General features: G+C 31.8%; 1 protein-coding gene across 2 annotated transcripts in view; it reads left to right on the forward strand.

The window, feature by feature from the left end:
- Nucleotides 1-1,333: 1,333 nt before the first annotated feature.
- The window catches only part of LOC124356789, a 55,619-nt gene continuing 32,977 nt past the window's right edge, over nucleotides 1,334-23,975 (forward strand). The window contains exon 1 of one of the 2 annotated variants that reach the window (XM_046807997.1): nucleotides 1,334-1,452. The gene's annotated coding sequence lies outside the window, so the exon portion shown is untranslated. The remainder of the gene's footprint in view (nucleotides 1,453-23,975) is intronic. The other variant, XM_046807998.1, reaches the window with a different exon arrangement.

Here is a 23,975-nt window from a genome sequence, read left to right on the forward strand (position 1 = left end):
AACTACAACACTTGAAAGCTTATTTTTCCATTATGTATAGATCAAGTTGTATGTTTTAGTTCTAAAAACGTCTCTAATGAGATTTAGTCAATGTTATAACTTTCAACAGTATGATAATCTTATGAATGTTTATGGTATCAATCTTTGAAAATTTATACTATCCGCATCTTGAAATGTGATATGATAATATAATATAATTTTTTCTCTTGATATGAAACTGGAAGAAACATTAATAACAAATTTGAGTTTTTATCTTTATTGGGATTTTAAATACAAAACTGAAAACTAAAATACATACACGCAGACACCGTGGTAAACAAAAAGAGATAGACCATTGGTTGCATTTAGGTTTTGGTCCATGGAACAAATTCTTAAAATGTGTGTAGTATTGTTAAACATTGTATATGTATAAGACCCAGAGGATATGTTTTACCTTGAAACTTTTACTTTATGTATGTAAATATGCTTAGAAGTTTATTAAAAGCTCAGTTCATGCTTTAATTAATAAGGCATAACCTATTTATAAGTCTTCTTCTTCTGTTATTATTCGTGTCGTTAGTATATTATTCATGACTTGTAAAGATAAAGAAGCACTGGCACAGAGACATACACAATGTATTGCCTTGATATTATTATTGTATTGCTACGTGCATGGGTTTAGTTAACAACAAGCAGAGACTAAGTTTTCTAATTTTCAAATTCATTGTAATTTGTTGTTTATTTTTCTGGTAGACGACTCAAAATAGTCATTTCCAATAAAATAACCAACTGTGGAAAAATAAATAAATTGGAAGTTCATTAGTGAATTGATGCACTTTGAACTCAAGTTCAATCTGTAAATAACCAGATAAAATACCTGTGTTATTCAGAAATAACTTACAAATTCCCTCACGATTGTACGAATATTGACGTTCCTTTATCGCATCGAGGCTCAAAGGCTGAAAGATTGATGGAGTGGTCGTTTTATTGAAAGAGCACACGGGAAAACACGATGACTGGAATATTGGCGTATTTTTTATTCATTCCTATCCAATACAATTTATTCATAACTCACAATAGAGCGGTCGATATTACCTGAGATACGTGACAGGAAGATCCATCTTACGGTATTCCTGAGGCTAGCGTCATTCTATAAATAAACATGAGCTTGTCTCAATATACTGTACTGGCGGCATCCAATACTTGTCATACCCAATATCATGCGTTCACTTCAAGGATATTCTTGGGGAATCCGAGGTGTCGCTGTGATTGAATATTTAAATATCGACTTGCGAGGGTCGGTGGGGTGCGGGGCGGGAGGGTACGCGGTCGGTCGGAGGGTGGCTCAGTCTGTGCCGCGAATTCAACCTCGCCGGTAGCATGCTTGTCCGTGCTCTGGTGGCGAGACCTCGCTTTGGGATACCGACAGCTAGGTGAGGTAGACGGCGTGCAGTAAACGAGTCTACGATCAGTGTTAGTACACTATGTAAATACGATAAGATTTCCTGTACTACTTTTTAAGCGCCCTTCGGCATAGAGAAAGATTACGACTTGTTTATTGCACAACTGTACACTTGTTTTGAACAAGGTTAGCATTTACACATGGAAGAGCAGAAAAAATAATTATAGGTATCATTTAAAAAAATAATTTTTATTTTGGACACAGTAGTAAGGAATCTTAATGAGATTAATGACCAAACGTTTGGTCAAGACGTAGAGATAAAAGAGCCTATAGTGGACTGGTCCTAGACAGAATGTACCTAGCTTCAATACATCAGCTCAGGCGCGGTGTCCTCGCTATACAAGGCACAAGGCCCATGTTGCTCACAAGGTCTGATAGAAACTCCTCAAACTTTCAACAAACCGTGCATCGAGGGAGCAGGTGTGCTCAAAGTTTCTTCCGTCTAGATACTCATATTCACTCATTACTTGTATTCAATTGGAATTTTGTAGATTATACTCCACTGTTCAGAATCCCACAGGTGTTTGCGAGTCTTGTAAACGATAGAGAGTAATATTTAAATTTAATAAATGTTTTAACATCTAAGTTGAAACGTAACGATAAAATGTAGTCGACATTTAAATTGAGTACTTTAATGTAGGGGAAGTATGAATTTTAGTGGCGAATATTAATATAAGTTGTGGAAAATAATTTTAATGCCGTTAAAAATTAAAAGCCAAATGGAAATTAAATGATGTGCCAATACACACCTTAGATCGAAAATTTTTGTAGTTACTTTCAGAGAGGATTCACTAATTCATCAGAAAGAATATCCTGTTCTGAGACTACCATGGTTGTCTTGCTTTGAACCTACGTTGATGTTATCGTTAATTAGAAGAGATACGAGCTCGTAATTGTAATTACAATCATGTGACGATATACGACATATACTGGAGAAACTAAATTTTCTACCACAGATTCTTTCCTAGCTATCGTTTTTGATAAATTAAAACAGTTACTGAAACATTTATAAATTTATTTTTTCGATTATCAAATACATTTATTATGAGTGGTTTCCCTTTGTGGTTTTAAAATGTACAACATGTGACATTAACTGGTAAGTAATTAAAAAATTATTTCTTTAACTAGACATCCTATCAGAAAATAAAGCTGAAGTATATTTCAGCCCAGGATAGGATATTTATTATTATAAATAAAAAATCTTCAGGACTAATAAGTTTTGAAATATTTGACATGAATACGAGTATAAAGAGAGGCTAACAATTATAGTCAATAGTGTTGATCAAATTAGCCGTTTAAACTAATAATGTGTCTTTAAGTATGACTCTTCGATGTGACACAGACACATGTGATACCTATTCTGCTTCCCGTTGAAAGGGATACTTTATTAATTATAATTTGTCATACTTGCTTGATTTAAACACTTGGAAGAACTCCAGACTGTATTAGACTGTTATATTTCGTAAGTACATTGGTAAATATGTGCATTAAACACACTTATAATACTCTAATAAAAAGCACATTAGAAGCATTGAAATATAAATTGTGCATTTTTGGTAATGCCAGCGAGGTATTTACTAAACTGTAAATCTATCTTCGTGTTCGTAAAAATTTATGCTTTTTCCTTGTAAGGCAGTTTTAATTAAGTTTTAAAATGCAGCCCAAAGATGGTCAAAAGGTCTAAATAGATTTTTCGTATTAGAAATTTGGAGTGTAAAAAAGGTGTGATCAAAGGTTAAATATGTGCTTTACAAAACTGAGTAATATTTTACACTACAACTTATGAGCAAACCAGTCTCTAAAGCCTTTTTGCGGTATTGAAGCACGAATTTCCGTAATATAATTCCAGTATTTCTGGATTTACTGTTGAGAATCCTGCAGTCCAAATTCAAGAGGATTACTCCACACAACTAATGCATAAATAATGGGATAGCTTTGTTTACACAGCGAGTAATTTAGTGAACATCACATATTCTGTTTGTGTTAAACACGCATCGTGTTTTGTATAATCATGGTTTTATAACACATGAAATGGTTGTAAAGATAATAAATCAGGTAGTTGGAAAAATAGTATTAAATATTACAACAATACCTTTACAAAGCACGATAGTATTGCGCGCCTTACAGATCCACTAGCTTTTTCCAGACGTTTATACACTATAAATGCCTAACAACTTTTTGTAGGCGCTAATCAACGATTATCGCCGTTATAAAGTGAAGATACAAAATTGATTTATTTAGAAAATGAAAGGAATAGAGGTTTTGAATTAACGGTCATAGTAAACCCGATACATACACGAGAGTATGACTGTGAGATTGAATGAAAAATGTCTTTATTTAGTATAAGTATAAGTCCTCTCTTCCTCTTTACCTTCACACAAATCAAGAAATAAAATCTAATCGTTCATATTAGAGTACTGAAACTGACATGTAGAACTAAAACTAAGTTCAATAATAAACTACATAGGAGATCCAAAATAAAAATTTAGTATATATAATAAACGATAACAAGAATATCTTTAATACAATTGGTTACTAATTGAGTTATCCTATCCTTATCAGCTTCATGATCTGTTCATTAAGCATTTTCCCCAAATCCGACCACAAGAACACACAATTTAACTAATAATACACACATATAATTAACTAATATTAACACACATAATATTAACTCACCTGTCATTGCCGTTTACTGTGAGTTAAGGTTTTGAACTCAAGTTTAAACGACATTTGCCACAAACTTCTATAAATACATTTGACTCGATTCTTTTATTTAACGTAACCAAGGGAAGTAATATCGTAGCGTTTTTACGTACACAAAAAATTTATTTATGGAAGTATTTCTGCAAAAGCATTGAAAAAAACAGGAAATTAAATTTTACTCTGTAAAAATAACTGCTGTCCAAATTTCTAAACACTTCTGGCAACTAGGTATATTTTGAAATAAAGCAACTGTTGTAGAGTTAGAACATTAGATACGTCACATTCAGAACAGATGGTTCTCTGTTGCACACGTAAGAAAACTTTAGAGCCAAAATTTAACAGCTTTTTAGCTTTTTAATTTTTAACTTAACAGCTTTTTAAGAAAAATGTTTTGGGATATACATTTTGTGGAAGGACGTCATTCTTAAAATTAGTTTTACAAAATTAAATTGTATTGCCAAACAAGTTGATTTTATTTTGAAATGTCCCAGGAATATATAAGGTATTGATAAATTACGGTTGTAAAACTTCCAGGTTACAAAGACCTGTTTTAATCCTAAGTTTAATTCCTAAAACGTAAAAGTATTGATCCTGATGACCTGTCATATTTGTTTGAAAACTATAAACTTCTTTTTTTACATTTCCATTCCAAATTACATACATAAATACATAAAGAATTCATGTGATAGGATCCAGTCAAGGTCTTAACCCATTGCCCATGCATTTCTATATCTTTGAAACCGTTCCTAATTTTATTCTAGTGAGATTTTATAATAAATAGCATTTACCCTGCGGCTTCACCAGCAATTCCTGTGCATTGCATAGCATCTAACATTAATTTGATGCAAGTTCATTTATTTGATAGAGTAGTTCCAACGATTTCAGTAACAACGTACCAATTAAGAAACCAATGTCAAGAAACCCCAAAGTCGAAGTTCTTAGTGAAAGTATTTGTGACATAATACGATGAATCGAAAAAGAGATGCAATTTTCTTCAACTGTAGTATGTCATTCAAATATTAAATTTAGTGTCTGGCGTATTACTTTGTAATTCCACTGGCCTTACCTACTTACCTACGGCTTCGCATGCAATTTCAAAGGCTTTGAACGAGTATGAGCACTTCTAGTTCGAGTGAATTATATTTCCAATGCCAATGTTGAATTTGCCTTGTTGGCACGATTAAGAAAATCTGCCAAAAACTGTATATTTATGGCATTATATTTTAATCTATTACGATATTAATATGTTTTTGTTCCATAGCGATTTTGACTTGTTTTCCAAACTATATAATATACCGGATGTCCCAAAAGTCCCACCCCCTTTTAACTTTTGAACGGAATTAAACAAACCAATATCCTTTGGGGGGGGGGGGGGTAGTTATATAATGAAAAATGGTGATTTTTGCGCTACATGAGAACTTAGCCCCTCAATCCAAAATGGGGGGTTGGGGGGTCAAGTCAAAATTTTTAAATGCAAACCCCATCATTAATTTTAGAGGTATTTATAAAAGAAGAACAATGCCACAGACTAGAGGTCTCTATCTCAATCCAGTACAAAACAACGGCTTGTCAAAGTTTTATTGAAAAGTTACGCTAAAAAACACTATTTAAGTTTAATTTAAGTTTATATTTAAGGTAAGTTTAATTATTTTAAGTTTAATTTAGCACTACTTAGTATTAATAATAAGTCTGAACAGATTAGTTAAGAAAAAATAGTACCCCCCAAAGGATATTGGTTTGTTTAATTCCGTTCAAAAAGTAAGAAGGGGGAGGGTGGGACTTTTGGAACACCCGGTATATACGTACATACACAGTTCTGAGAAGACTACTTAGATCAAAAGGTAACTAAGATGGGTTTTATAACAGTACTTAAATTTATAATGAAGGTTAGATAGTAACTTAGTCTTTTATATCATTAGTACAAGTACTTACTAAGCACTGCATACTCAATATTTGCTAAAAAGTACAGTTAAAAGCATAAGTTTATAAAAATTGTAAGTTTTGTTATTTGGATATTTTCTTTCTATGTGCTCAGCAGCGATTGATGAAAATTTTGAAATAAGAAGTGTTGTTTCTATAAAGCTTACTCTATGCTTTCATATTATAAATGAATAAAATTTAAAACGGTGGGTAAATTAATGAAAACATATGGTTATAAAGTCATGAAAAATGGTTACACAGAACAGTTTGGTTACACTGAACAGGCTCGTTCCATTAATATTTCTCAATTTTAGAGACCACTATGTTATTTTCCACAACTGTATAGACAAGTTGGGTTTTTCTTGGACGGATTTTTAAATAAAAATAGGCCGATATTCAAACCAGAGGCCCTAAGAATATCCATGTTAAATTTCAGTAGTCAGTTGAATAGTTTACAGTCTTTTTCACATAAATAATGTTATTAGGATGAATTTAGTAACAATTAGTATTTAAAAAGAAGCTAAAAATATATTAGTGTCAAGCCTCAGGAATATAACTATTTGCAAATCTGTAAAAAACTGTGATATGGATTAATATTTAATTGCTCAATCAATCTCAAGTATACATTCTACTATTGTTTTAAGAACTAAGTGGAAAATACTGCCCATATTTAATCAATTTTATGATATATTCTCCTAAAATACACATATATTACTTTAACTCCGTAATACTATTTGTATTATTAATAATTTTCAATAATAATTTGAAATTTCTTATTATAACATTCATAACACTATATTTTAATTTAATTATACGCGTTACTAATTAATATTAGAATTGCAACGTGCACTTTTATTTAACCATTGCTCTAAAAGAAATGTTATTTTACACCTGTTTCGGAGTATTATGTCTGTTAATTAGAAGTAAGATTACTTCTTAATGTGTAACAAAAGAATTGTGTAAGAATAATTTAATAAAATCTAAACCTTACTGCCTTACGGGAAAGCTACTCTCTTAGAGTTGGAAAATAATATGTACATTTTAAGTGAACGGTTTTCTATTGCTACAAGAGGTAAAATATGTAGTAAGAACAATGTAGTATAATATACGAGTTTCATGTAAAATATACAGTATATTAAGTATTTAATTAAATATGTACAATTCAAGATGAAAGTTACACTAGACTCTTTTTATCCCTTGATTAATAGCTGTAAAGACAATAGGCTAATTGTGGTCACCCTTGTTGTAATAACAATCTTGGGAGGGTAAAATATTGTGCATTTAAGGAGGAAAATATTAGAGTAATTTTTTGAACTACGCGTAAGAATTTTTAGTAAATGGTATCTTATATAATTTCGATAATAAGCCAAATCAGATTAGACGGAAATTAGTTTGTGAAACATAGTTTACAAACATAGCAATTTCAGGAAATAATATTTTGTTCAAACGAAATGAACGCTTATTTAGCGTTAACGTGTTTCTAAAATAAACGATTCTCCAAATAATTAACACTGATTTTCAAACTTGAAGACTCTGTGTTTGGGTTCGCTGCAATAATTTCAACACTTCTGCTCTGTGGAGATGACTTATTTTTTTATTTTTTAAATTTGGGTTAAGCTCAAAATGACAAATATTTTTGGCCTTTTTTATTACTTATAAAAGTTACATTGAACTACGTGTTTCATAATAATTTTAATATCTGTACATACGTCAGTTAAGGTATGTGTTACAGGAGTAAAGTTTGAGGACAAAAGATGCCTTTTAAATGAGCACGTTAAAACCCTCTTATTTACTTTACTGCAAAGTTGTTAGCGTCAGAGATGACTGAAAGAGTTATCCGCCTTTTGACTTTAAATACATAGAGATGTAATTAGTAAGATAATTTTAAGAGAAATATAATCCTGTAAAATTACGTTCTCTGAGAAAAAACCTGAGAGCAATTATATATCTATGGATTTGCTGAGAAGAAAACTCTTTACGGAATAAAATAATCGATAAGCTAATAAAAGTATGAATCCTTGTTTTTTTTATATTTTACAGAAATACAAACTAATATAAAGCATGAGAACTCAGCTTGTAGACAACTCAACATACTTTAGACATCTTTACCACACTTTATATTCGTACATACCACATATCATGCTTTTTAATTATCTGTTATTATGTGCCTCAGATAAAAAAATATTGCGCTAAATAACATTAAATAATTATAAAATATGGTAATCATGTAACTTTCCATTAAATCTCAATTCCATATCCCAAACTGACTCATTTAATTGATAGCAAACTAATCAAACGAAAAAAACCATCCCTTAAGTCCTCTCCCGCAATTTTCTTTAGAACTAAAGTGGAAGAAGCAATGACGTCACACTACCAATGTTCTATCAATAAATTTTATACCCTACTCCAAATCAAAATATAAATATAAACCACAGTTGCCATCACTGAGTGAAACGGAAATGTTTGCAACCTTCTTGAGCCCTCTCACGTTTAAAAAATTACAAACTTTTTGAGGGAATCTCTAATAAGTGAGTACGTCATTAAAATTATAAGGAACAAAAGATGTGTGTACACCCGAACAAAGAACTGAACCACAATCAACCACGACAAATAGATCGGAGTTCAGCACCTAACAACATGAACTATACATAAAGCAACTATGGTAGGAAGGGTTGAATCAATTGAATTTTGAGTTTAACTCCAGCTCACCTCCCTTTTATTGCAGCGACTGGTACCTGAAGCTGTCCCAGACTTGACTCCTGGAAATTGGAGTCATGCTCGTCTGAAGAGTTCCAAATAATGTCGACGACGAAGAAGTTCGAAACGAAACATTTGTATAGTTTCGACATCAGACACCTACGTATAAATAGGTGAAGTATTAGTGTGATTGGGTCATCAAGTACACAATAGGGTGCACTAAAATGTGATAGACACGAAGTCTGAGATCGTAAGGCACTCAATTGTTTACCTGATGAGACAATGAGACTACTGCTTTACCTACTTATAGTTATCTTTGATGTCGAAACGACGTAAATATTTCGATTTGGTATTCTTCGTCTTTAACTTTCTTTGGATCTCTTCAGACGTACATATCTCTAGATACTATGAGTCAAGTCTGAGACTGCATCAGATAACAGACGCTGCAATAAAAGGAAGGTGAACTGGAGCTAAACTCAAAATTCAACATGAACTATAATTGACCCACTGTCTTGGCGCAACGGGAAATTGTTATTAAAAATTTAAATGAATTTCTACATTTTACAATATTTATAAGTCGAGTTCTTCTTATTTAGATTAGAGCCTTTTGTAGAGTATAACTTTGAATGTGGAATGTATAAAATGTCCAGATTTACAAAAATCTGTTTACCTTACGTAAAACAATAAAATGTCTTATTTCTATATATTCCATGAATGGAGGGACTCATAAACCTAAGGAATAAATTGTACTGTACTTTTATTGTGAGTAAATGTTTGTTATTTGATTTAAAAAAAATAATTATCTGAAACAAACACTTCTGAGAGTCATCGTCAACAATAGAATATGAGAAATAAATTACAGGTATGTAATTCCGGCCAGTGTTACTGTAATGATTTACGTTTTTTATAATTAATATTGAAGTTTGAATTCTCAAAGGGAAAATTAAACAACCAACGCGACGTAGCGTGAGTCTACCTGGAAAGCTTTCCTTTTCTGTACTCCTAGAATTAATAATACCCTGATCCCTTGAGTTTTCTGAGAAAATCTGTAGAATGCTTACATTTCGATTCGAAAGCCATCGGTTCTTTTAATTGCACAAATCGTATTCAAGTTAATCTATACATCTATGTTTTCTGCTTAAAGCGTTAGGATATGTACCAAGACTAAACGCATATGAGAATAAATTAAATGATTGACATATACTAGTAACCAATCAATAATGAATGTGGGTAGTAGATTTTCTACAAAAACATAGATTTTTAATTCTATCTGTATTGCTGGAAACGTTGGAGAATTGTAATGAATGTTATATGCATAGAAGAGACGTAGAAAAGAGAATGTCATGAGGGAATTATGGCAATAGGATTGAGGTTTTAAATGCAATGCTTCATATTGTCCATACAGTTTTTGAAAACAAATAAAACACGAAAGAAAATTATAAAAGCAAGGTTTTTAGAATGCTACACTGATCTGAACTTAGGAGTGCGCCTTGCAATAATAAAAAAGGCCTTTAAGAATTAAAAAAAAATGTTTAGCAAAAATCATTTGTTTTAATATTTATTTTAAATTGACATTTAAAATATCTTATAGTTGATACGAACAGATCATGACGGAAGGACAGTACAAAATATTTACATAATGAAATAAATTTAAAATCTCCTATTGTCAAGCAATACGATACTTCTTTTATGAAATAAAACATTTACAGGAATTAAACAAAATATTGAGTTGACGGGAGTTAGCGGTTTGCTTTGACAAGGCAATTGAACCCAAATTAATGGTTTTAGTGTAATGAAGAGCATGAAAAGATGGCAGGCTAACAAGGCTTACAGAATTTCTTAATTACATATACATTACATTATGTTAATTATAACCTTATAATAGGTCTTCAACTAAATCAAATATTAAAAATTTTTTTTAAGGACACGACATGGCTTTCTTAAAATAGTTTCGTCCCTCTGTCTCTTTATGCGTAAATTCGTAATTGTAACCCTCAACTGGTATGGTGGGGTCTACAGTGACCCCAGGCAGTTTTAGTTCTATTTTTAAAACGCGGAAGCGCAACCTGAATGACTCGTAACTTTGTGTATTCTCCTACCCTACCCCCTCCTACGCAAAGGCAGTATTGTTCGCAGACCGGTCTTTACACATCCCTCCTGTGAGCGTCTGGGGTCAAGGCTCACCCCACCATACCAATTGTGTAACTTTCTTAATCTGTGAATGAAGTTTTATAATAGTACTTATAATAACTTTATAATTCAGGTGGTGAAGTGAATTATTTGTGACTTCTTAGTGTCTGTGACTAATATATATCATTATGGAAGATGAAAACTTGTTAAATGACAGTACAGAAATTAACAGACTGCTAGATGATAGCGATGACAATATTTCTGTTTATTCCAATGCTCCGACTATTCCTGACGACCATAAAAGTGATAGTGTAGAAGACATTGCTGAAAATGAATTACGGCCAGATGAATTGGAATTTACTGAAGGTGAGAAACATCCAGATTTTGTAAATATTGATTTTAAGGACGATTCAGACCTAGATCCTGATTATGACCCTAGATCTTCTCAAAGATACGATGATGAAGTGGAATCAACTGATTCGGAAGTTGCTAGTGAAAGGGTACGTTGTGTCAGGATTGAGCGAGGTCGAGGACGTGGACGTAGACCTGATGTAAACATTATGCAGCCTACCGACAATACTAATTACTTCTATGGAAAAAAACAGAATGAAATGGGCAAAAACACCACCAGCTCAAAGTAGAACGCGTTCTGACAACATTATTACAAAATTACCGGGACTAAAAGGCAATGCTAAGATTACTAAACCTAAAGCTCCTCTAGCTGCTTGGAAATTACGCTTTGATGATAACATTACTGATAGTATAATTAGTCATACAAACGAGAGAATTACAAATATATCAACAAAGTATGGAGATAATGCATTGAATTGCCAATTTACCCAACATACGGAAAAAACAGAATTTGAGGCATTCGTCTTCTGTACCTTAGTGGAGTTTTCAAGTCAAATCATGAAGATGTTGAGCCCTTATTTGCAACAGATGGAACAGGGCGTGATATTTTTCAATGTGTCATGTCATTGAAAAGATTCCTTTTTTTGCTTTTAGCTGTTCGCTTTGATGATAGGAACACCAGAAATGTAAGACAAACAAATGACAGGCTGGCATGTTTTCAATAGTATTATACAAAACTGCAAAATTAACTACTCATGTGGTGAATATCTCACCGTGGATGAGATGCTCATTCCTTTTCGTGGAAAATGTCACTTCAAAGTGTACATGAAAAGCAAGCCCTCCAAGTATGGCTTGAAAGTTTTTTGTTTGTGTGATCCAAGAACGCATTATCTTTTGAATGCTTGCGTATATGTAGGGGAAAACAGTGTTGAGAATCCAGAAAGATTGCTCATTCCTACTGCTACTGTATTGAGCCTTGTGGAACCAGTTACTAATTAAAAAAGGAACGTGACTACTGACAATTATTTTACTTCCATTGAACTTGTTGATAAGTTAAGGGAAAGACAACTAACATACGTTGGAAGGATTCGACCAAATAAAAGGGATATACCGGTTGCTTTTAAACCTGACAAAGACCGACCCGTCCAGTCATCTGTGTTTGGCTTTACTAGGGACAAGACTTTGGTTTCCTATGTACCGAAAAAACAGAAGCGTTACACTGCTGTCAACTATGCATCATGATAAGAAAATCAACATAGAAAATTAAAACAAGCCAGAAATCATCGAGTTTTAAAACTTAACAAAAGGAGGGGTCGACTGCTTGGATCAGAAATGTGCTATTTATTCTGTAGGAAGAAGAAGTCGGTGCTGGCCCCAAGTACTATGGTTTGGTCTCTTGGATATAGGTGGGGTAAATGCACATGTCATTCTAAACTCAGTCGACTTACAAATTACCATGGATCGCAGAAACTTTTTAAAGATTCTAGGACTTGACCTTGTTCAGCCACATCTTCAACTGAGGTCTCAGCTTAAGACATTACCACGTGAATTACAAATGACAGTCCAGAGACTAGCTGAAGCACGAATTGCCCAAGGAGAACGGCCCAGACCTGCTACGCTTCAGCAACAAGAACGCCCAAGATCTCCCGCACAGAATGAACCACAATCAAAGAGGCGCCGATGTAGCATTTGTCCGAGACATAGAGACCAGAAACACCCAACTGAATACACAAAATGCTTACGAGCTGTCTGCAAGGCCCACAGCATTGTTCACATCGTGTGCCACAACTGCAGAGACAACTAAATGTAAGTTTTAACAAAATGTCTTATAATATTTTTATAAAAGTTAGCACCTGTTAGTTTTTATATATCTAACTCAAGGATGTGTTTTTCCAGATTTATGGGCAGTTCAAACCTACATCCTTGAAGTTTGGACTTGTAGAAAACAACTTTACTATTTTTATTGTAAAATAATTGAGATTTAATTAAATGTGTTTTTTACGTAAACATTTTCATGTATATTCAATATTTTAATTTTATGTGCTACTTTAAAGTAAAATTTATAAAAGTTGACGTTTGTAACATGAAATTTATTGTGTTAAAGATCGAATGATGTAATAATAAACACAATATATTGCAACTGTCTTTTTATTTTAATTTATTTAAATTGGGGTCAGTGGTGACCCCACTATACCAGGAGTGTTACTTTTTTCACCATACCAGTTAAGGGGTAATATTGTAGTTGGAGCTGTAGTATGTTCCGTATGTTAGGTTCATTTTGGTTCAAGTAAGCACTCTATTGATTTTGGAGTAACATCGTAAAAAATGAAGGTAAAATAAAATACTAACTATGATGGAAAGGGCTCATTTGTTCAATAAACAAATTGGTAAACAAACTGATTACAATAACATGACATTTTATAATATGGCATAGTGACTCATATGATAAAGTTACTTGGTTGTAATTGGTTGGCAAGGCTTTTTTTACACTCTGTCGGGTCGTTCGAACACTGCTGTGTCTATTTTCTTTCAATAATACTGATACAAGTAAAAGGCATCAGTTTTTATACGCTGGTCTGGCTTTTTAGTGTTCTACAGTGTATCGTATTGAATTGATATAATATTTACTTTGAACAACTAATGCTCTATCAGAAAAATAAGAATGGAAAAAGGATGGAATATGAAAGGAATGGCCATTGGTCTTCACAATACTGATTCTCGGTAATCCACCCGACATGGGAGGGATTTACGGATAAGCGTCCAAATTTGCCTTTTTAGGTCTCGATCAGTGTAATGTGTTCATCTTCTCGGAGACCTCGCTTATTGAAATGGAAAGTCTTACTTTTAAGAATGTGAGTTTGATTGTCTTCTACAGATTTTGACGCAGTTGTTGTACCACGTATTGTTAATTTGTATGATTGCAGTAAATAATGTTCACTTTGTGTTGAATATCCAAATTAATGTCCCTCACTAGAATATTATTATTTCTTTGTGCTAACTATTGATACTTAACTGAATTACTTTTATATATAGAAAAATTACAACAGATTGGACTTACCGTATTCCATAAAGAATGTTTTCCCAACCACAAAATCATACGTTACAAGTTTTCACTAAGATTATCAGAGTATAATTTAAAATTATGTAGGTAATGTTATTTGTTAAAAAATAGAATTTAAAAAAGTGAAATTATATTTTTATTAAATTAAGAACATGCATGTGGTATGCTTTAAACTGTATATTATAGTCGAAACCTAATGATAGTTTCAAATATACAGTACACTTCATTATTGCACCAATATGTTTTTCGAACAAGGTGTCTCATGTAAGTAGCCTCGATTGATCGTGGGCAGAGTAGTTAATGTAAAGAGGAAACATATTAATTAACCTTACCATCAAAGCTCCATATTAACTGAACGGTTGTTACTGACATGTGGGACTGGACAATATGTGAGTGAGGCATTGGATTACCGACGTTACCTGAGTCAAATCCGGGCTCACATTGTAAAGTTTTCTTGGCCATTACATCCTTCTCAAGCACTTAAACGCTATGCAGTTATCCTCCATTGTCCTAAGTAAAGTGATTTAAATCCTAATCTTTTGAAACAATTTAGATATGAAATCCGCTGCAACAACCGTGTATGACGAACAAATAAGAGACGCTTATTCGAATGATAAGGAAAATGCAGCTTTCATCATCGAATCAAAGAAGGCTAAGTGTGTAGCGATCAAGTGATAACAAATTGTCCAATGTTACTTCGTAAACAACTATGATCAAGACACAAATTCCAATTCAACATTCATTCGAGTCGACATAAAAATATTGACATTACACAGCTGCAAACATTTGAGGAGTAAATGCACCTTCTTCCAAGGTGGACATGGAATCTGTAACTAGTCTGCCAAGTATTAATAATATTGCCATTACACAGCAGCAAACATTTGAAGAATAAATGCACCTGCTTCCGAGGTGGACATGGAAACTGTAACTATACTTCGCAGGCAAGTATTCATAATATTGCCGCCGGGACAATAGGAACAAAACTTTGCACTTATCCAGTAATACGCAGTTTATTTACAATACTCGATGGATCAATGCTTTATGCTGTGTATCGTGATACAACCGAACTCTTCAATCAGGTTTACGTTATATATTATTTATATAAGGTTTACATATATATATATATAAATGAGGAGGTTTCTAAGCAAAAGCAAACATGACACCCAAATGGAACTTTGGGGAATTTGGAAAAAACTAGTATTATAACATTATGCAATATTACAATAAATTGATATATTTGCTATGATTGTTGTAAAACTTTTTGAGTCAAAATACGTGCACATTTCAAATATATTTCACTTAATGTGCTCGTTATTAGCAATAAAAATATGGACATGTTCTTATTTCACTGATCACAAGGGACATGTTTGCTTTTGCATAAACCTAGATTGAACATTTTTTCTTTTGCTAGGGTTTAAAAAATTCAGTAAACAATAAAATGTATAGTAATAATACTAGTTTTATTTATGGTATACAATATTTATTACATATTATGTTGAATTACTATTTTAGAAACTAGGCTATAATTAAATTTTCAAATATGCAGTCCCACATCAGGCTCCAAGCAGTCACACTTACATTCTTCTTCGTCACCTTCAATTTCATGACATTCCGGTGTCTCCTCAAGAATTATCTTGTACCAAGACAAGTTAGTATTGTTTTTCCATTCGTCACCGTACATTAACTTCAGCAACGATTCAACGTCCTTCTTCTTAGATGCTTTTATAGCATGTCCAAGTGGAAACAGGCTCTAAAGGGGTTGAAAAAACACTTGGTAGATGACCAACCCTTCTTCTGCAGGGAAATGAACTGTTCAGTATCACTTTGAAATCTGAAATGATCAGTTGATTTTCACTTTAACAGTGGAAACTTCACGACGGCCAGTTGTTTTTTCCACTACCGCCTTTCCCTTCTTTAAGAAAATTCTCTTCTTTTCAGAAATGTGATCAACGTTCCTAAATCTTGAAGATAAACATTTTGTGTTTACCAAGGACCACTCATCTCCCAGTTTCCGCACTTCTCCTACAGATTGGTAGGACAGTGTAGTAATCTTCTTTGGTGCTCATGGTAGGCTGCTTCCTCAATAACTTCTCTACTCTGCCAAAAAACTCGGTCAGCGGGCATAAAAACTATGCCCTCTAACAGGAAATATAATGCTAATCTCTTTTAAGTTATGACTTTCCGTGCCTAGAAAATACATCAAAGTGTGGATCAAGGGGGTTATTTTTTGTTTTGTCCTGGACACCCATCACAAAACAGTCTTATTGTGTGGGACATTTTCAGACAAACTTTTTGCCTCTGAAATCAGAAAATGCAAAATAGCTGAGGATACCTCGGTTGCCCCTCGTCCAGCTAGTTCCTCAGTCCAAGTATAAAATACTGGATCTCTTGCATCTGATCCAAAAACACAGAGGCAGTAAAAGCTAAGTTGCCACTTATACAAATTTAATAAATGTAAACAAAAGTCATTTGACAGGTATTTGGTCTTCCGATTATGATCGGACTAACATATGTGTTAGTTTTTGTTATTTTAACGCATATGTGACAGATACGGTCAAATACAATATAATAGAATCGTAAAAAGTAAGGGCTCTGTGGTGTAATGGTAGCACATTCACCCGGCAAGTGAGAGATCCGGGTTTGAGTCCCGGCAGAACAAGTACGTTTTGTCATTCAATGTTTATTTAAATTGTATATATACGTGTGTGTGTGTGTGTGTGTGTGTGTGTGTGTGTGTGTGTTTAACAACAAAACATTTAGAAAAAAATATTATTTCTTGTTAAGCTAAAGAAACAAAAATTTGGCTCATAGATTTGAATAGGTAAGAGGAAAATTAATGAAAATAAGTTTCCATTTTCGTGCGTTTATGAAAGATGTTGTAAAGTGCTTTGGCGAACTTTTGTTTAAAACCTAAAAACATACTAACTGAAAACTATTTATAACCGAAAATGAGTGGTTGTCCGATTGTAAAATTCAAAATACCGGAAAACATAGGTTCCCTATTTCAGTAGTCTTGACCCAGGCCCTGCCTGAGGATCGGAGTTCCTGAGAGACCAAGTAGTTTATAAAGTTCGGAATTGATTAAATTGACCATGTGTTTTATAAAGTTGAATAGAAAAAGATCTTCCTCAGAACTCGTATGAACAAAGGTTCGAAACATTCAGTGAATATGCAATCTCAGGAGCTCTAGTGGTTCCTCTGGATGGAAACCTCAGAATCCAGACAAAAGAATGCATTAGAGTTCACAAAAGGGTGTCACAAACTCCTATGGGTTATATTATTTATAATTTTAAACAAAAATGTCATACATACAAAGGTCAAGAAATGTCTCGTTTAGCCGCTAGCCCGCCATCTTGTGTTTTCAATAAACAAATTATTATCTCTAAAACCATTTAAGCTAAAACAATTAAACCAAATTTAGCAGATAAGTTTGGATACATAAGACAACATTAAAAAAAAAAAAAATACATAAGCGAGTAGGTCTATTTTAAAGGTACGCTTGCACAAGCCGGGAGCAAGAAACTGTTACTTCTCAAATATGACATGTTTGGCGTTCCTGGCTTGTGCAAGCGTACCTTTAAGTAGTCCTGACTCGCTTATGTATTGACGGATTTCTTTGAAAAAGTACTGTTGGAATATTAATGATATTTAATTAATTAATTTTTAAAATAGTTGATGTCTATTAAATTTTGTATAACTATACTGTTTTTTTTATCTAAACTTAAATATTTTCAACAGACTCCATTTTGTTAATATAAAGAAAATTAACACACTTATTTTCATTAATTTTCCTCTAACCTATTGAAATCTATGAGCCGAATTTTTGTTAACAAGAAATAATATTTTTTTCTAAATGTTATGTTATTATAACACAATTAAAATATTAAAATATTTCAACCCCTCTATGAAGAGGCAACAAAAAATGCTGGACCAAAGCTGAGGATTTGGAAATAGTTGTCAATAATAAAGCTAAAATATTTATAAATTTGAATTGAGTTGGTAATTTATCGACACTTTTTGAACCGTAAAAACCTTGATGGTAGTTTTTCCTTGTAGATTAAATTTTTTTCTACCTCAATTGCACATATTCATATTCATTGTGTTATAAAGTTAATAAGCCATTAAAACTGTAATATACTTTACATAAGTACATTTTAATGAGGCTATACAGGGTGATTCACGAAGATGTGAAGAAACTGTGGCAGCCCGTTTTTCCATGTAAAAATAATTTATATACACATGGGTCACGGAAATGTTTTGTTAGCGAGTTGCGGCCAGCGAAAGCTTTCGCCAGGATTTCAGCTCACTATATAAAAAGAGTTATTTCTGAAATTATAGTATAGTATTTCTGAAGTTATTAAAAAAAAAAACACATTTTTCATCTTTGGGCAACAATAATTTTGTTATTTCACCATGAAGAGACAAAATTGTTTAATAAAACTTGTAGAAACTCTTATTATTAACAAAACGGTGTAAATAAGTTACTCGGAAAGCGAATAGATGATTGATAAAATAAATGTTTAATTAAATTAACACTAATTTACTTATGGAGTGGCGCAGTGGATGTTTTAATATCGAAATAGGACCTTATCGCTTTAGTAAATTTGCCTAAAATCATATTAAAAGTTGTGCTTTTAAATTACTTTCAGCCCCTGTTAAATTGAAAACTATAATCATCTCATTTCCCTGGAAATGACGTCAAGTCAGTTTGAAATATGCCATTAGAAGAAATATTATAACAACAGGGAACTCTTTAAAAGGCAGAATGAAGTCCGCTCTTCGATATAACTTAGATTACAGAATGTCCTTAACAAAGGAAACTTTTAATTAAGACGATGTTGGTATCGCTTGTAGCTGGTTTCTGAACTGGCAGTCGGGACGTTCCCTTAACTGAGCTTCGTTTAGTTCGAATGCTTCAGCACACAGATAATAATTCCCTTCGTCAATTGTCAATTATCATCATTTTATAAAACAAAATAATTTCATTGAAGATAATATATTGTTTAGTTATTACCGAAGTTTAATATTCAATAAATTGGTGTTTTGGTGAAACATTATTCACAATAATAAATTTGACACCTTTCATGAACTTATAAGATAGTTACGTTTTAAGCAAACATCGCATTAATTTGTACTTTGTAAAAATATTGATACACACGACATCAGCCTTCTTAATTACAATAATGTTATCATTAACTTTTCCAAAACACATGCAGCCTGTTAAAAATTATTTCTGATCTAATGCCGTTTCCTAATCACTTATATTGATTTTAAATTACTTTAGATTTACATGGTTATTTAATTGTGAAAGCTCAATTTAATAATTTAAGTTAAAGTATTATATATATATATATATATATATATATATATATATATATATATATATATATATATATATATATATTTATATTATTTATTAGAAAGGAAAGAAATAACTTACAATGTGTTGACACCTAAAACACTTTACTAATCACGAATGATGCTTAGTATTGGTAATTGAACTATATTGGTAATTGAACTATATTGGTAATTGATAATATTAAATATTCTTTTAACCAAGAAAGTATGGATTTATATTACTAGCTGTTACCCGTGGTTTCACACTCAATTTTCAAAATCGAAGTCCCTATAGTACTTTGAAAAAGCACTTATTATATAATATCATAGAATTCAATTAAATATTTTAAACGTAGGTAGGCATACAAAAGGTACATATTATTTACGTGTTCAAGCTTAAGAGTATTGCAGTTTTACCTGACTTTCAATATGTTTTGCACTTATAGGCGCATTCCTGTTATGAATTAATTATATTTCCAACGCCACAGCTGAGTTTTGCCTTGTTGCCCCGATCCAAAATACAAACCATAGGCTTCGGAAACCTACTACTACTAAAAGCGTTTACTTCAATCTTTAGCATGTACTTCCGGTCTAAGATATTTCCAGTGGCATAGTACAGGTTACCTTGTTGTCCCAACAAAAAAATGTACATTGACAGATCTGAGAAGCTTACTTCGCTTAAAAGGTGTCTATTTCCGTCCTTAAAATACACACAGTTGAGCAATTTACTGCCCTGTAAAAAACTATATACATACACTGGTCTTAGAAAATGTACTTTTGAAATATAGGCTCTTTGGAAGTTTGAGTGTTAGCCCACTTTATAATAAAGTACATGTACGTGCACAATGGCTATAAACATAAACAGATTTTCTTGATCGTGGCAACAAGGCAAACTCTACATCGGCGTTGTAAATATAATTCAATTAAACCAGAAGTTCACATACACGAGCAAAGCTTACGAAAAGCGTGCAAAGCGGCGGGAAACAGCTAGTGCTTTATAAATTAAAATTTATTTGTTTGCCGTATTTGTCGAACTTTAGCTGAGACTGCAACATCTATTTAGTGTCAGTTATATTTCGACTATGAAACATAATTACTACCATTTTTTTCAGAATTCCAAAATATTCCAGGCAACTTTTCTTATATTTCACCTTTTAAAAAAGTTCCTCAGATTTTAATGTATAATTACAAAAAGAATTAGCAGAATTTGTTTTCCCTTTTCGTAATTAGCGCTTTACAACACATTTTGCGATTCATTTTCATTTATAAGACAAGATAAATAACTCTAATCATAACACTCATGAAGAGGAATTTCATATTTTAAGACTTGTGTTGATTTAGCTGTGTTAGCACACCAATCAACGCTATTCTGTGAATTCACTGTAGAAATATGAGTAATAATCTGTGGAGTTTTCCTTTTGTAATGAATAATGAGTGGAACAATGTACTTAAAGCGTTGAATTAGAAAGATAGAAACAATATTTATGGAAGAGAAATTTCAATTTTACTAAAAATCTATATTAATACATTGAGTAAAAGTATTATTGCATCATATAATACTTCCGTCATATATAATACTCCATTATTAGAGTTATAAACGTCTATAATGATGATGAAAATATTTTAGTATAATCTACTATTATTAAAGTGAGTACTGGAAATTACCAAATAGGCATCACAGATTATTGCGATGAGCAACTGTAATTCAGTGTACAAGTTAGCTTTGGGTAAAAAACAGAGTGCGATACAAGAGAAGAGCAGACACTATATTGATCTTGTAAATCTAGTTAAACTCGAATGAGCGCTGGACCTTGCACTGTACCTTGTTATAAATGGATGTCTGGATGGATGTCAGAGTGGCAAGAGCACTATAATATATTATGCAATGTTTTCCTAAGTAAAATGTACATAAAATACTTTCAGACCCTGTCAAATTGAAAAATATCCTCATCTTGGTTCCTTGAAAATAAGGGTGAGTCAGTAGCAACAATTTTAGTGTATGAAATCCTCATACCGTGATAAAATTAAATTGAACTGTTTGATAATTTAACAATGTATTTAAGTCTTTATAAATATTTCGATTCATGTGTTAGATTATACATTTATAATTTAAACTTTTAAAACTGATTTGATTTTCTCTATGTTTACTAGAGAAATGGAATAATTGAGTAATTTTTATATATTTTTTATGAAAATAAAATAATTAAAAAAATTATTTGGAATTTCTTACTCGTAATTCATGTATATTATGTTTAATTAAAAAAATAATGTTTTCATAATAGATGCAGGAAATAGGAAACTTACAGAATAAAAAACATATAATTAAAAACTAAAAAATAAATTTAAAAAAAGACTCATATAATTGTAGGTTTTTAGATTTAAAAATTTTAGTCTTATAGTCTAAATCCCAAATTATTCAAGTTCCTGATCACAATAGAATATGTTACATTGATATTTAATATGAATATAACTAAGAAATGTTTTTTTAGATCATGAAGATAAGAAAACATGTGTTACTTAATAAGTAATTTAACCGTTAATACCCACAGTAATTTTGTATACTTTCTTTAAGAAACTACTAATAGAGGAAAAATAATGAAATATTTAACATTTTAAAACCATTCTTGTTTGACAAAAAACTTAAAACCCTAGTTTTGAATATTTGTTTTAGTATTTTAATTAAGACTACTAAAAATTAAGGATTGTTACACTGGTTTTAAATAAGTTATTTAACTCCAAAGAGTTATAATCCGTTTTAAACTTTTTGTAGTTCAAAAGATGTTAATTGCTGTCTTTGTTTTAACAGATTTTCATACAAGATTTTTATTTAACCGAAAAGAGATTTCATAATCTTTTATACCAAAAGATTTGTGATAAAGCTGGACTAAAAAATGTTTCATTAGCTTCCAAAACAAAACAATTTTTGCCATCTAATTTTGATTAAGGAAACTATCTAGGATAAAAATACTTAATAATATTTCAACTCCGAAAAGGTTTAAAAAAGTTAATCTTGTAAAACGTTTTAACAACTCAGAGTTGTTTGAATGAGCTTTGCCCTACAAGATTATATGCATAAAGCCAACTTAGTTTAAGGGGATATTATAAATAATGAGTGTTTGTTTTTTACCGAAAATAATTGGTATCGTTATATTTTTATATATATATTTTATTTTTATTTCAATTTGTAATGAAAAATATTTGAAACACTTGATTACAGTTAATAATTTTATGCTAATGCACTATAATGTGCAGCGTAATGCATTTTATACGTATTACACTATAATTCGTATTTAATGTCAATACGATAAAATTTATTCGTAAATAAATAAGCTTAACCACAAAAATTAAAGTTTCTGTAACATGTCAGGCATTTAAAAGTAGTATTCTAAAAAGAAACTTACCTTACAGTGATCTCGCTAGTCTTCTAGCAATGATGACAGACAGCGATGATGATATTTACAGACTGGATCTGGGAAGCATCTCTGGTTGGGTTATATTTAGACAGATTTATCGAAGTAACAGTAGATAGGGTTGACAATTGGTTGTAACTTTAATAACATGTTTTTATCAGATATAAGCTCTTAATCATACTTACCTCTTTCGATCCACTCTATAGTCCATTCTACCTGTTAAGTGAAAGGAATTTATTATTAGAAATTCATTCTCCTCACCTTCAAGTTGATTTGTATAATATCGTTATACAGGACGTTCATACAGCCTATAACTGTAATAACAAACTGTAAGAAACAGATGGAGATAAAGTTTTTTCTGTAAATTTTCGTAAGGTCTAAAATTTTATCAGGAAAATTTTTTCCATTTCCTAAAAATATTGAAAGAAACTTATGCTAACTAGATCTTAAGGTCATTGAAAATGGGTAGCATATTAACAATGTCCACGTTTTAGTCACCCTGTCAAAAATAAATGGGTGTTAAGGTTTACATCAATTACAGTTAACTTCAGCGTAATTATTGAGTAAGCTACAGTATGTGGGGTGTCTTCCCGGGATTTTGGTTATGTACGCATTAAAGCACTGACAATTAAAATATAATATATTAAAATAGCCTCGAAATTTTAAACATAAATATATTGATACTAAATATTGAACAGACATCCATAACATGAAATTGGACTATTTTGTATAGTTTAATAGTAGTTAGGCGGTATATTAATCAATAAAATACAAAAAATAAAAGAAAAAGGATTATACTTAAACTAAATTTCAATAGCCTCAAGTAATAATTAATAGGTTTCACTAAAAATTCATCTAATCTTTTAGAGATGATCTGTACAGGGTGTTAAATAAAAGTGTTCCAACACTTTGGGATTTTGTTTTA

This window comes from Homalodisca vitripennis, chromosome 3 (genome assembly GCF_021130785.1).
Source record: "Homalodisca vitripennis isolate AUS2020 chromosome 3, UT_GWSS_2.1, whole genome shotgun sequence".
In the NCBI taxonomy this organism is placed as follows: domain Eukaryota; kingdom Metazoa; phylum Arthropoda; class Insecta; order Hemiptera; family Cicadellidae; genus Homalodisca; species Homalodisca vitripennis.